The sequence below is a fragment of the Aedes albopictus genome, chromosome 3 (assembly GCF_035046485.1).
Source record: "Aedes albopictus strain Foshan chromosome 3, AalbF5, whole genome shotgun sequence".
NCBI lineage: Eukaryota > Metazoa > Arthropoda > Insecta > Diptera > Culicidae > Aedes > Aedes albopictus.
In genome coordinates, this window is record NC_085138.1 from 69,654,873 (window position 1) to 69,669,089 (window position 14,217).

The 14,217-nt window shown below is 40.3% G+C and overlaps 1 protein-coding gene across 4 annotated transcripts in view; it reads left to right on the plus strand.

Annotated features, from left to right (window-relative positions):
• The window catches only part of LOC115254164 (soluble guanylate cyclase 88E), a 538,233-nt gene that overhangs the window by 128,656 nt on the left and 395,360 nt on the right, over nt 1-14,217 (plus strand). For all 4 annotated transcript variants that reach the window (XR_009999394.1, XM_062860564.1, XM_062860565.1 and 1 more), the window contains one exon: nt 458-537. The gene's annotated coding sequence lies outside the window, so the exon portion shown is untranslated. The remainder of the gene's footprint in view (nt 1-457; nt 538-14,217) is intronic.

Sequence of the window (14,217 nt, forward strand, 5' to 3'; positions counted from 1 at the left end):
AGCTAGAATCGATTGTCTTAGGAAATGAGCCACTGGGTGGCATCCGAACAACCGTGGAATGGGTCCAGTAGTGTAAATGATGAAGTTAAATCGCTCTTTTATGGTCCCGGCATGTTTGAGGTTGACCATCATCGTTTTATCTCCAACTCGAAACAAAAGGAGACAGTGGTAGTGCGGGAACTCGAGAGGCTAGTGGCCTTGGCGTGATCAAAGTGCTTTCGCCCTCTGTTACAACAGTAGTGTCAATAGTTTCCAGTTTGGTTTGTTCGACTCGTTTCCGTTCCTTCCGGACGGGTAAACGAGCAATTCATTGCTCACTTTTACTTAATTGGGTTTGTTGTTGGGTGGCAGCCAGGGTTACCAGCTGTGTAATTAATGCGGTATTGATAGGCTTATGGAATTTTTAGAATAAGTTTATTTAAATTTGTTATAAACGATGCCATTTCTTCTGTTCCAGGTTCCAAACCATTCAGACGCGTGTGAACCACCTGCCAATCTCGTTAAGAGAACTGTACGCTGTTATGGCACTCACATGAGGTAAGTCTTTAAGAAGCTACTTAACGGGGTACTTTTCTGCTTTTTTGCTCGATTGCTCTTTGTCTCTGATGCTGTTTAGTGGCGGCGAAAAACCATCAACGTTGGAAGGTGGAACAATGGAAAGCAAAATGTACAGTAAAGAGGCATCTGTAATTAGTACGTCACGTGGAATTTCTGAATTTTCATCCTCTTGTCTACGGTTCAAAGAAATCCTACCAAATTTTGTACATTGTTTGTCACTCAACCAAAACACTTTCTTTTTTTCTTAAAAGCGTGACATATCTCATGAGCGTCCCCTGCGATGCAGCATACACTGGATGTATGCTACAAGAGAGCAAACATGCTCCAAGCGTAGTATGTGGTGCCATTTTCATTTTCAGAAGCATCCTTTGAACTCTGCCTCCTTTTTGTACTCTATCATTGGTACAAAGCATCATGCTTGTGTACACACGCAGAATGTATGGTTATGACAACAAGAGGTTAAACGTCTTATTTTTTCAGTTTATCCTTTTTTCTTTTTTCTTATTGGCCGATTGCGGTTAAATTTGAGAAAGAGACATTTCGAATTGCGTAATATCACACTTCTATCCTATCCTCTTTTAACCCTTTGGGGACGGATGGGTCGTATTTGCCCAGCCAAGAAAATCGGCCATCACAAACGTGTTCTAGACTAGCGAGATTGCATCCAGAGAGGTAAAAATACCGTCTCCAAAGGGCTAAGCCATGTGGAAAACACATAAGGGAAAATGTCAAGAGCATATAACAGTGCTATCTTAACTTTGGCCACAAGACTAGATTTTAATGTTGTCACAATCGGCAATTCTTTGTTTGAATTAGTTTTTTCACTACCGTGCATTCCTTTCTAACTTCCTTTTCCAATAATAAGCGTGCCGGGTGGTTACGAAAACGAAAACTTTATACAGGGGATAGACAAAATGATCGGGACAGGTAAAATTTTCACTTCCCAAAAAATGTTCAACTTACTGTAACTTTTCGAAAAGTGCATCGAATATTCTCAAATTTTCACTGTAAGTTGATTATCTACTTGTGTATCAAAATTTGAAATAGATCGGGTAATTTTGCATGAAGTTATAAAGATTCTAGAAAAAGCTATAACTATCCGATAACCAACTTTGAGCTGTTAAATCTACGGATTCAATCATCCGCTCTGGAAAACGTTTGACTTAACTTTAAATATCTAACAAGAGAACTAATTGTAGCGATTTCATTTATTTTAATTTTTTTTAGTAAATTGGTAAATTTTTAATATGCATCCTTTTACTTTTTCCATTTATTGCCGACAATTTTGTTACTTTCCTTCAAAACATATGTGAACTATAATTAGCATCTTGAATAATTTTGGTGTTTGAATTTTGAATATTTTGGAGTTTTAATAGAAAAATCTATATATATAAAAATGAATTTCTGTCTGTCTGTCTGTCTGTCTGTCTGTCTGTCTGTCTGTCTGTCTGTCTGACCGCTATGGGTTCGGAAACTACTGAACCGATCGGTGTGAAATTTTGTATGTGGGTGCTGTTGGGACCGGGGAAGGTTCTTAGCTTGATGTGAGACCTCTCCGGTCTTTGGAACGGGGGGCTCCCATACAGATGACTTCGCGGGGGACGTCCCTATGAAGCTGCATGTCAAAAAACACAGTAGGCAGGCAGTACGACGTTTGCCGGGACAGCTAGTATATATATAAAAATATATAATCTAATCGTTATAATTTTCTACCGTGTGATTTTTTTTAAGTTAAGCCAAAAATTTTTCATAGCTCATTACATAAGTCATAAATGGTCAAAATTTCATTGATTTCGGTTCATTGAATCCGGATATATAGCAGCTTAAAGCTGGTTATCGACTAATTATACCTTTTTCTAGACTCCTTATAACTTCGTGCAGAATAGCCCGATCTTTTCCAAATTTTGACCACTGATGCACAACTTGTTGAACTAATTACAGTGAAAATTTGGGAATATTTTATGCACTTTTCGAAAAGTTACAACTAGTTGAACATGTTTTGAAAATTGAAAATTTTGCCTGTCCCGATCATTTTGTCTATCCCCTGTAATTTTATTAACGCCCAAGGTGTCTCACCATTTCAATCTTCATGTATATGTTCGACCATCCACAGCTATTTTATAAAAAAATAGAAAAAAAAATAATTAGACCTGTATTATTTATTTCGTTATTAGGGTAATAAATTTCAAGATTCCAGACAGTTGGCCGATTTTTTATTTGTTCGAAAGATAATAAATAGTTGAAATAAACAAGACAACTTTGAATGAATGAAAGAGTTGATAACTACTCATACATAATAAAAAAATGGATTCATTAAGCTACGGATTACCAAATAAATGTTCATCTCCAAAATTTATTTTATTTATTTTTTACGCTCCCTAGATAGAAACATTTTTTTCTGTAAAGTCATGCTTAGATAGCAGAGTTTGGCTCACGGTTTGTCCAGAGCCTTAACGTAAGGGAGAAGAATCAATAAATGACGATGCAGGAATCCCGGAAGGAATCCCAAGGAAAAAGGGAATGAAAGATTCCCGAGAGATAATCGTGAAGAAATTTTGAAAAGATTTTTGGAGTAATCATTAAACAAATCTCAGATGGATTCCCTGGCGAATTTAGGGAGAAATCTCTGAAGGCATCCCCAAATAAACACCGGAAAGTAATCACTAAAAAAAATCTGAAATAAATCAATGGAAGAATCCTAAGAGGGTTCAAAGAAGGAATCCTGGGAAGAATTCCTTGAAGGAATCCTCATAAAGCAAGTGAGTGATGTCCAAACGAATCTTTTTGAAAATTCAAGAGGAATTCCTGAAAGAGAATCCAAGGAAAAATCTCAGAAAGAATTCTGAAACAACCTCTAAAGGAATCCCAGGTGAAATCCCTGAAGGAATCATTGAAAAAATCCCTGGAAATATCCCAAGCAAAATCAATATGGGAATCCCAAGAAAAATCCCTAAGTGCATTATGGAAGGAATATCGGAACTTATTTTGGAAGTTACCCCAGGTGAAATCCTAGAAGGTTGAGATTCCTTTGGAATTGGGTTTCAGGAATCCCAATTTGAATGAATTTGTTGAAAGAATGGCAGGAGGAATCCGTGAAGTAACCCCAGCAGAAATCCCAGTTAGAAAGCCTGATAGAATTTCTGAATTAATCCTTCCAGGATATTCTATAGCAATACCGACAGAAATTCCTGAAGTTACTCCTGAAGGAATTCCGTAGATAATATCTGAAGGAATCCTCAGAGAAATCACGGAGATTTCCTGAATGGAAGCTACTACTGAAAGATTACCATCAGGAATTCCGGCACGAATATCTAAAAAAGCAGTATTGTTGGATCAAACCTTGGAATAAATCTTTATTCATCCATATTCCTTTTCGGGAGAAACCTTTTAAAGAATCACTGCAGGAATGTCTAAAAAGATCTTTGATGAAATCCCGGAAGGATTCTTTGCTGAATTCTAACAGGAATCCCTAAAGGAATACCGAATATAATACCCAAAGAACCCTATCAGGATTTTATGAAGCAATCCCTGCAGAAATTCCTGAAAATATTCCTGGAGGAATCCTTACAGGAATTCTAGGAGGAACATCTGGAGGAATCCCGGAAGAAAACCTGGAAAACACATCGACAGGAATGCCCGTAGAAATCTTGGAAAGAATTCCTGAAGGTACCTCGAGAAAATCTCATCTCATCTCATTTCTTCACCCTACTTACTACCCTAGCCCTTTACCCTATCCTCCACTTTACCCTATACCTTACCGTCTCATTACCCTTTATCCCAACCAGTGCTAAAAAAATTATTACGTCATATCTAAATTCAATCACTTTCTTTTATTCTTAATCACAACCTAATTTACAGCTCTATTGTCCACTAGGGTACTACGTGAGCGATTTCAATTGACAGCTGCATCTACAGTATTGCACAGCGCCTAGATGTGTTCTTTTATACTTTATCGAACTGGTTGCCTTTCTGCTGCTTTCACTTTTCTACTCTATACATGGTAGAATGATGAGCACAAGAATGATGGATGGCCGTTGTTCCTTTCCAGTACGATTGGGGGTCCATTATGAGTAGCAGTTCGCCAATATCCAGGTATCCGGGTCCGTTTGAGCCATGGGGCTCAGAAGAGGGTCAGTGTCAGTCACTCTCGGTGAAGAGCAACTGACGAAAAATTGCATGTGCCGGGGCTGGGAATCAAACCCATGTCCATCCGCATATGAAGCGAACGTGTGACCAACTACGCCACGAGCCCCGACTAAACTCAATCACCTTCAGCTCATTTTGATGCTGAACCTGAGAATATGGTATATGAAAAACTTGCGCGGCTAGACCAGTTCTGCAAGAAAGTCACGGAAAACCGCTATTTTTCATATATTTAATGATGATGATTAACCTGGGCTTGTTAGGGGAATATCTGTAAATAAAAAGAAAATAGCGTTAAGTACTGTTCCTTTGAATTCCACTAAGAATTTGCAGCCTTTGACAGACACGTATTTCGACCTCAACTGTAGACGACCTTACAGTTGAGGTCGAAATACGTATCTGTCAAAGGATGCAAATTCTTAGTGGAATTCAAAGGAACAGTACTTAACGCTATTTTCTTTTTATTTACAAATATTTAAGTTAAATGTCACGGACTACCTTCGAAAAATGCCAATGATATTCACGGTGAATATCATTTGGCTTTTTTTTTAAAGACACTACACCGTCTTCAGTCCGTGATTTTTACAATAAAATATCGAAAAATAGCGGTTTTTCCATGACTTTCTTGCAGAACTGGTCTAGCCGCATATGTTTTTCATATACCATATTCTCAGGTTTAGTTTCTAAAATGAGCTGTAGGTGATTGAATTTAGATATGACGAAATAAATTTTTTGCCATTTATCATCGTAATAGGCTGTTTTACCTCACGCAAATCTGACAGGAAAAGGGCTACTTTCCCACACCAAATTAACAGTGCTGTAATGGTTCATTACAGCACTGATTTGCGTTGCGTAATGAACCATTACAGCACTGTTTTCGGTTTTGGTCAACTTCTTGATGCTTTCTGGGCGCAGTTTTGAAAAATTGTGACAACTGCAGTATAACAGTATAACCTGTTATGTTCAGATTTTCTTAAACATGGCTATGAACATCAGTGTGCAGTTTGATGAAAAAGTTTTGTTAAAAACTATCCTCAAGGATAATTTATGGAATTGCAAAAAACGTTGTACGCAACTCGGTGCAGAACTCGATTTATCCAGCACTCGTCGTAATTATCCAACTCGGCAAGCCTCGTTGGATAAATGTACGACTCGTGCTGTAAAAATCGTCATTCTGCGTAAACTACTATTTCAGCACTGATCCCAACCCACTACCCTATGGGAGTTGTTAATAAAAGACGTAGACCAAAATTTGGTCATCTCAGGGATCCCCCCCCTCTACCCCTCGTAGACTTTTGTCCATATAAAAAAAAATGTATGGAGCGTGTACTTTGGTCAGACCACCGCCTCCTCCCAAAAAAATCTACATGGTTTATGAACAGCCCTATCCTGTACACAGTTTATTTTTTTTACATCGAGTGCGCTGTAACAAAATAACCTCCATCGTTTTCAACGCAATTCTTCATCGGTTTATAAAATCACAGGTTGTCTGCTAGCTCCATTACAATTTTGCGTGCGAGAAATTATTTTATGTAAAATCAAATAAAATAAAATGGAAATTTAAGTGTTCGGTCCAGTTCAAAACTTCTTCCTGCTTACCTTCTATCCCATTTCGTGTGCTGGTAGTTCATCGATTGGTTTTCGCCGAGAAATAATTAAAAACGGGCTAGAACCGACTGTGATGTTAATTTGGGGAATGTTTCTTGATAAGGGACGAATGAGCAGAAGGTTAAAGTCTCTCTTTAAAATAAAAAAAATAGGGGAAAGAGGGGCATAACGCCCCGGCTAAGCATATGTGGTCATAAACCTCAAATGATGGTTATTTTAAGGATGTATTCTGCTTCAGAGAGAAGTTTACTCCCTTTCCTGAGAGACTTCAACTTTTGGCCCGCGTGCCCATAAAATTTCCCAATCAAATAAGCAATTCAAAAAAGTGTTACTTTTTAGGTGCCGGAAAACTGCAGGAGGCAAAACGCCTTTTTGGATGAGGCAAAACGCCAGCAGGCATTTCCCGCTTTGACTTGTTGTGAAATACCAAGGGGCTCCATCGAATTCTTCTCAGCAGCAAATGAAGGAGTTGGAGGCGCGTGGGGGTTGATGGTTGAATGGGTTGATTCCATATAACCAGCGCGCAATGTCTAAATTTCTGTGCGCTGCAAATTAGGGAATCTTTCCAAATATGGAAAATCGTCGTTTTTCACGCTTTTTCTTTAGTTTGCTTGTATGTAACGAAAACCTCCACAATATGATGAAATCGCGTGAAGGCGTTTTGCCCCCGGGGGCGTTACGCCCGCAGCTCCCCTAATATTCTAAAGAATAAATTTCTAAAGAAATCCTGAGAGAAATCCTCAAGAGATTCAAATGTCGAATTAGTAAAAAACCCCGGAGAAATTTCTGAAAAAAAAAATCCCTGAAAATATTCAGGAGGAATTCCTAAATGAATTTCAGGAGGAACACCTGAAAGCATACCGGGAGGAGTCCCAAGAGAAACCCCCGAAGGAATCATTAGAAAAAAAAAGAGATGTAAGAAATCTCTCCAGAAATGTCTTAAAAAATACCACGAAGAAAGAATCCCGTATTGGAAAAAATGAAAAAAAAACTACTTAAATTACGCAATTTAGGAAGGCCTCAATGGAATGATTCCTACAGGAAGCTCGTAACAAATCCCTAAAGAAATCCCGGGAGAAAACCCAGAATTGTTGAAAGAACCCTGAAGGAATTCCGGGAGAAAATTCTAATGAAGTCCCGAGGAATATAAATGAAGGAACCTCAAAAGGCACCCAGGAATAAATTCCTAAAGTTATCCCGGGAAGAACCCTTTCTCTAAATGTAATCTGAGCGAAATCATTGAAAAAATCTCGGGAGAATTCCCTGAAGTAATCCCGAAAGAAATCAATGTAGGAATCCCGGGAAAAATGCCAAAAGAATTTCCTGAGAAATCCCACGAGAAATCATTGAAATAATCCTGGGGAAATCTCAAAAAGAAGTTCCCTTGACAATCAGAAGTTGCATAAGGATGCCCTTTGTACATGGTATAAAATTCTATTTTAAGTTACTATCGCGTTGGGACAATTTGAATGTTGCATGTTAATTTTTGAATTTGAACGATCTATCTTGTTAAGTAATTAAGAATACAAATCAACTTTTTAAGATATGACTACATCGTAGTAAACGACATTCTCACGTTTTTTTTTATTGCGATTAACTGAACTTATTCGCATAAGCATGTGAGCGTACTCGTGAAGAGCCAAATGAATTCGCATAATTGTACACTGCGATGATTATACGACACACTGGCATAATCTAGAATCGTTTATGTTTACCTAATGCGATTTGATATTTGATGACCATCAATAAGGTGCTGTTGGACTGCGGATGCAGTTCCAAAATGCTGCAAGAAAGTGAACTGTCATCATTATGGTTTCAAAATGAGGCGCTGATAGTTAACAATCCATGGCGCCAGCCAGAGAGGTCATTGGTTCGATACTTAGGTGACAAGAATTGTTTTTTTTTTCGAATATTATTAAGTCGCTAAAGATGCAGCGTTAAGTCGCAAAAGATCACACTATATATCGCATGAGATATCGCGTCAATTCATATAGTGTTTTTATTGTTCCGCCAATGTACGCATACTGCCTCCACTTTAGTACGCATAAGACACTTATGCAGCATTTTATGCGATGTAGCTTGACCGCATGAATGTGCGTATAACACCGCCATAAACTTCATTATACATAACAATTGGTTGTCTGGGTCGCGAAGAATTCTTGATGGAAATCCAGGAGACATTTCAGAAGAATTCGCTAAAAATGAAGGAATCGCGGGTGGGTTTTCTGGAAGAATTCCGGAAAAAATCTCAGGGAGAAATATCTGACAGGATGCCTGGAGAAATCCCTAAAAGATTTTTGAAGGTACTCCAGAAAGAATCCCAGAAGGATTTTCTAGAAGAATCCTTGGAAAAATACTTGAAGGGATTCCATGAGAAAACCCTGAGTGGAATACCGATCATAATGCTAGGAGAAATCAAGTGCGGTAATTGTTAATTGAACATTTTTTTGACACATGGATCTTATACATTTGAACGGTTTTGTTGAAGACGCCATTTTTGTACATGTTCACTGAGGAGATACATTCATTCACCGATTCTGGCAACACTCGTTTCTGTTTACTCCCGTTTTTGGCAACAATTTTTAGCAATTTAGGCAACACCCGTTTTTTTTTATTGATATTGAGTGTTTCTTGGAAAACAATTTGGTTTATATTTAAAATTGGACTCATAAATCGCGGCCATATGCTATATTTGCAGCAAAGTTTGCGCCACTTAGTGAGCCGATTCTTACAGTTTACAATGCACGAAGTATGGCTGTTTTGAACAGCTTCTCCGAAGATAGTCTACTGAAACGTTGTTGTATAATTTTCAAGGATGAATCTTCCTTAAGGTTTGAGTGGGATGAGTCCAACCATTTAATCCTTGTAGCCTAATTTTAGAAGTTTTAGTTCACCTTCCTGATCCATCATATTGTATTTCCTGGACAGAATAATTTGGTCACGTAACCGTGAATCCTGTTCCTTTCGAGGGCACCCCCAATAATGGGCGAGTCCTTGTACTTATCCTTCCAACACGACGGGATGGGATCTCGTTTCGAAGGCCTACAAAGAGCTAACCTAGCGTGACTAAATAAGGCTGAGAAAAGTTTTTCAATTGAAACAAATTCCTTGCTGCAAGCGGAAGTATTTACGGTATTTTCGGGTGTGTTGATCCCGTTTGTTGCTCCTGTGACAACATCACAAGGAAGATAAACGAAGCAAATTGATGGAGATAATTGGGATAATGGAAAAGGATGTCATTTTTGGTGAGTGATGAATAAGATTGTTTTGAAATTCTTTTGTAATTTTTGATCCATGTGGAACGATAACGATATCTCAATCTTAAACAGATATGCGAAGAATTAGCTTGAAGTTGTATTGTGTGTATACAATTCAATGCCCACCCACATTCATTTGTTTGTTTGGGGTCAGTTGGAGCCAGTCTCACAAACAGCTACATATGCTGAACATCTGTTTCGACAACACAACAGTTATCGTGACACATATTGGTTAGAAGACCGAAACGGGCAATATGCCTTGCGAACTTTTTCGATATGGCTGTCTTGCTACAATATTTATGTCTTTTCCGTTTCGCAATAGTCCTACGTTACGCTCGTCAGAAGCAGACAGGTAGAATTTATTTTTCGTCTTGGCCGATTTCGGATTTCTTCGTTTTTTTTTTCCTACGGGGTAACCTACCCAAATGTGTGTGATGCTGCTCATAAAATTATTGAGCTATAAGCATTCGATACCACTTCGGTATCTCAATGTGTCCCTTATGCCTGGTTTAGACGGTGCAAGTGACTTGATTCCAGTCAGTTGAAAATGCCCAATTGAATGCGAATTGAACGTGTAAACACCACCGTTCATCTCACTTGAGCAACTGACTTGACTTGAACGAAAGTTGAACATGTTGAACTTTTCCGTTCAAGTCAAACGAAATCATCTCACTTGCCCCGTCTGAACCCGCGATTCATGTGAGTTGAATTCAAGTTATCTGTCAGATGAGCTGAATTCAATTCAGTTTGCTTACGCACCGCGGGAATTGATCAATGTAAACACTTGCTTCAACTGAAATGCATTCAAGAGCATGCAAGTGGCCGTTCGAGTCGTTTGCTGAGTCTAAACACATCATTCGTTTCGAATGAATATATTTGAGGAGTTGGCAAGTGAAATGCTCGTTTCAGTTGACCCATGTAAACCAGGCATTAGAGATATTCCAGAGAACGAAAAGCAGTATGCTCTACTGCAGCGTCCCCACCGAACATGCTGGGAAAGCTGCCTGGAGTCAAACGTACGTCTAGATAGAATAAAATCCATCAGCTCATGAGGTTGTTTGACCAGATTGGTGGAAGAGTAAAACGCTAGGTAGAAAGTTTTATTGGATTTTTGTTGACAGAGAGAACGAATCAATAACATTATCGGCGGTGTCTTTCAGCTTCAAGTCGTTGATACCATGTCACGAAATCCATAAAGCTGATTGCGATGATGTTGATCGTTTCTGTGGACATGATAGCAACGTTCAGGAACTATTGATGTGGAAGTAGAATTTTCAAAGCAGTTGGTTGAGTGATTTTTACTGTGACTTTAGTTTTCAAACTGATTTTGCTCATTGAGCTGTGAGTAAAGAGAGACGAATAATAGGGTAGAAATTTACTTCGCCATATGCGCTAATTCCCGTCATATGAGATGGAAAACTGCGAATAATTTAAGATATTCCAACTTACCTTTGCCAATAACTCATTAGATGGAAGGAAAAAGATGTACGACTTCACAATGGTTATCGTTTTGCGTTTGCCGGAAACAATCGCACCCAAGCAGTAACTAGCCGAATTGTTCTTCATCGCCGTTCAATTTTCACTGTGTCAGATTCACTTATTGAACTGACCGTCATTGCACACCCCTCAAAAGCTCTGTAGTACTTTAAAGTTGCGGATTTCACTGCTTCAGAATGCAACAAAAGCTGTTCAAATAATTAAATCAATCGTTTTTTTTTTCGTCGATAAAATGTTTGCTAAGGAGAATGCACACAAATGTGTGCGTGCATGGATTTTCTGCATACGAACCAACGTATTTCACAACCACAAAGAAAGATTTTTCGTTGATCTGGGTGCCCAAAAATTCCGAAAATCTGAAAAAAATATGATATCGACAATATCTGTGCCAATTTCAAACCGATTTTAATGAAATCAACTTCCATATTATCGTTACATTTTGATCCGCATAGATACATCACAACTCTAAACGAACAAAAGAGATGACAACTGAGACTAGTGGGCCCTCAGACTTGTTGACAAATTTGTTCGGAAAGGCGTATTTTCGCTTCTTGACGTAATTTCATCACTTGAAACTACTGTCTAGGAACGAATAGGGACAAACAGTGGCAACCTGCCAAAATTTATCGGTCAAAAGTGGTCAAATATTTGGCGTCTGGGCAAAGAGTGTAATAGCACCCTTAGAGTAAGCTCGAATTTCGAACATAGCATTTGTCAAAACTGATGTTTACGTTTTGGGTCTCGGGTCACATAAATGACAATTAATAAATTTAGGATGAGTAGCTGAGGATGATAGGACGAATATCCGGATTCATGATTTCTCCGGAGATTTATTTTACACCTTCCTATGAATTACTCCACGAGACCCTCCAGGCAAGCAGTCCAGGAGCTGTTCTTGTGATTCCTATAGGATTTGTTCCTAGGTTTCCGCTAGGATTTGTTCTGGGGATTTCTCCTATAGTTGTTCATGTTGTGTCTATTGGATCCTTTCGGCAGCTGTTCATTCTGGAATTGTTTCAAGAGTTCCTCCTGGAATTCCTCTAGCAGATCTGGGATTCTTCCAGGAGTTGTTCCTGGCATTCCTTTTAGAGTTCCTTCTGGAATTCTTGCAGGAGTTCCTCCAGGAGTTCCTTCTAGGATTTTTCCGGGAGTTCGTCCTGCCCAAGTAACACACTTGCCACAGAACAGTCATGACTTCGCAGGTTTTTGATACGCAGAAGTCACAGTTACTGCATTTAAGCTAGTGAGTATTTATTCGTTGGAAGTAAGTCACAGTGACTTCTGCGCAACAAAACCTGCGCTGGTGTGGTTCTTCTGTAACAAGTGTGTTACTTAGGCGGGATTCCACCTGGAGTTTCTTTTGGTTTTCCTCCAGGAGTCCCTCCTGGGATTCCTCCAGGAGTCCCTCCTGGGATTCCTCCAGGAGTCCCTCCTGGGATTCCTCCAGGAGTTCCTCCTGGGATTCCTCCAGGAGTTCCTCCTGGGATCTCTCCAGGAGCTCCTCCTGGGATTCTGTTACGAGTCATGTCGACAAATGAGTAGATACTGCTATGTTAATACCTTAAGCTAATTATGTGTGTATCCCAGATAAACATAAGTAGCACGCAGCCAGATTCGCCGACAGGAGCGAAACATACCTCGCCACTCGCCTGTCAATTCGCCACTCAACTGTCAAATTCTTCACTTCGCTCATCGTCACTCTCAACGTACTTCCGCTGAAAAAGTGGTAAAACCCAGCTGCAAGGAAGGTGGCCGGAGGCCTTATTCCCAAAAAAAAAAAACCTTGCAAAGCAATTTGCAGAGCGGACGTACACCACAGTGCGCGTATATCAGCAGCAACCTCGCTCGCGCACGTGAACTACAGAACGGCAGTGGAACAACGGTGACCAGTGCAGCCGATACCGCAGTGGGAATCGACTATTTACCGCCGGTATCACGGTAGGAAGCATCTGACCGGCAGCAAAACAAAGATTCCAACGGCGTGGCGGCAAACACATTCGCCCTAACCTCCAACACCGTAGCCCAACTCCTAAAGGAAAAGGCCTTCCCCGAGAAGGCTTTTTTCATACGGGATTTTCCGTGCTTCGGCCTAAGGTCGTCAAGCTTGGAGGACACGGCTGTTCAACACATCTGGTCAACCCTAGTTCCATCTGTGCGGCGTGTAGGCACTGTCCGACTTTTCACCACCTATCAGGAGCCGACGCAGAGCCAACGACGGGTCTCGACAATACGTGTCGGTACGGTGTGCGTTCCGTCCCTGAATCACGTACAACGATTGTCCGGGGACGAGTGACGATCGCATACTCCAGTGTTCCCGAAGTGCGTCAAGTGAGGAGAAAGTGCACCAGAATCATCCCCAACGAGTCGCTGAAGTGGCAGACCAATACGGCCACGTTCACTTACGGAACCTGTTCACGTCCGGAAGCACGAAGAGCAGCGATAAGATACAAATCCCCTACATCGCTCGGCGAAGGACGACCGAGGTGCATGTGGGTACAGATGATGAGTGGCGTGAAGACAGTGTGTTAGTGTGTTGGTGTGAAACGCGTCCATTGGTCGAGTGATGACCTAGGCGCCGAATGATTAGTACAACGAGTCTGCGCCAAGATACGTTGTCAGATGACTGGCGCGTTCGAGTAACAACTGCAGACCGGGGGCCTCGGTACCATCGTAAGCATCAGCAGCAGTCCTTGGTAATGTCCACAGCGCTGTAGGATAAATTAGTAAGTAAGCCTAGTTGTAAGTTGCAAAATGTCATTACAAACATGTAGAATTCCACCATACATTATTTTTCATGTCTAATTGACTGCCCGAGAGTCTTATTGACAACAAGTAGCCATAGCCGGGCATGAACGCATCAGCGTAATAGACCTCGTTCACTCAATTGACTTTTCTGGGTCGGAGTTACGCTATTTCGTGCCCCAGGGCCTATTACCTATTATGCCTTTGCCTTAACTGTCTGATTGACAACAATTGTTATTAGTAGACAATTAGATCGTTACATGGCGCCCAACTGAAATATCCACGATCTTTTCAGTTCGCGAATCGGTCAATTGTGAAGTGTCATAGTGAGTCGTGTTGTGTGAGTTCAGAAAATGGATATCCTACACCTATCGGATGGAGAGCTCGACTTTGAGTTGCAACTGAGGAACGA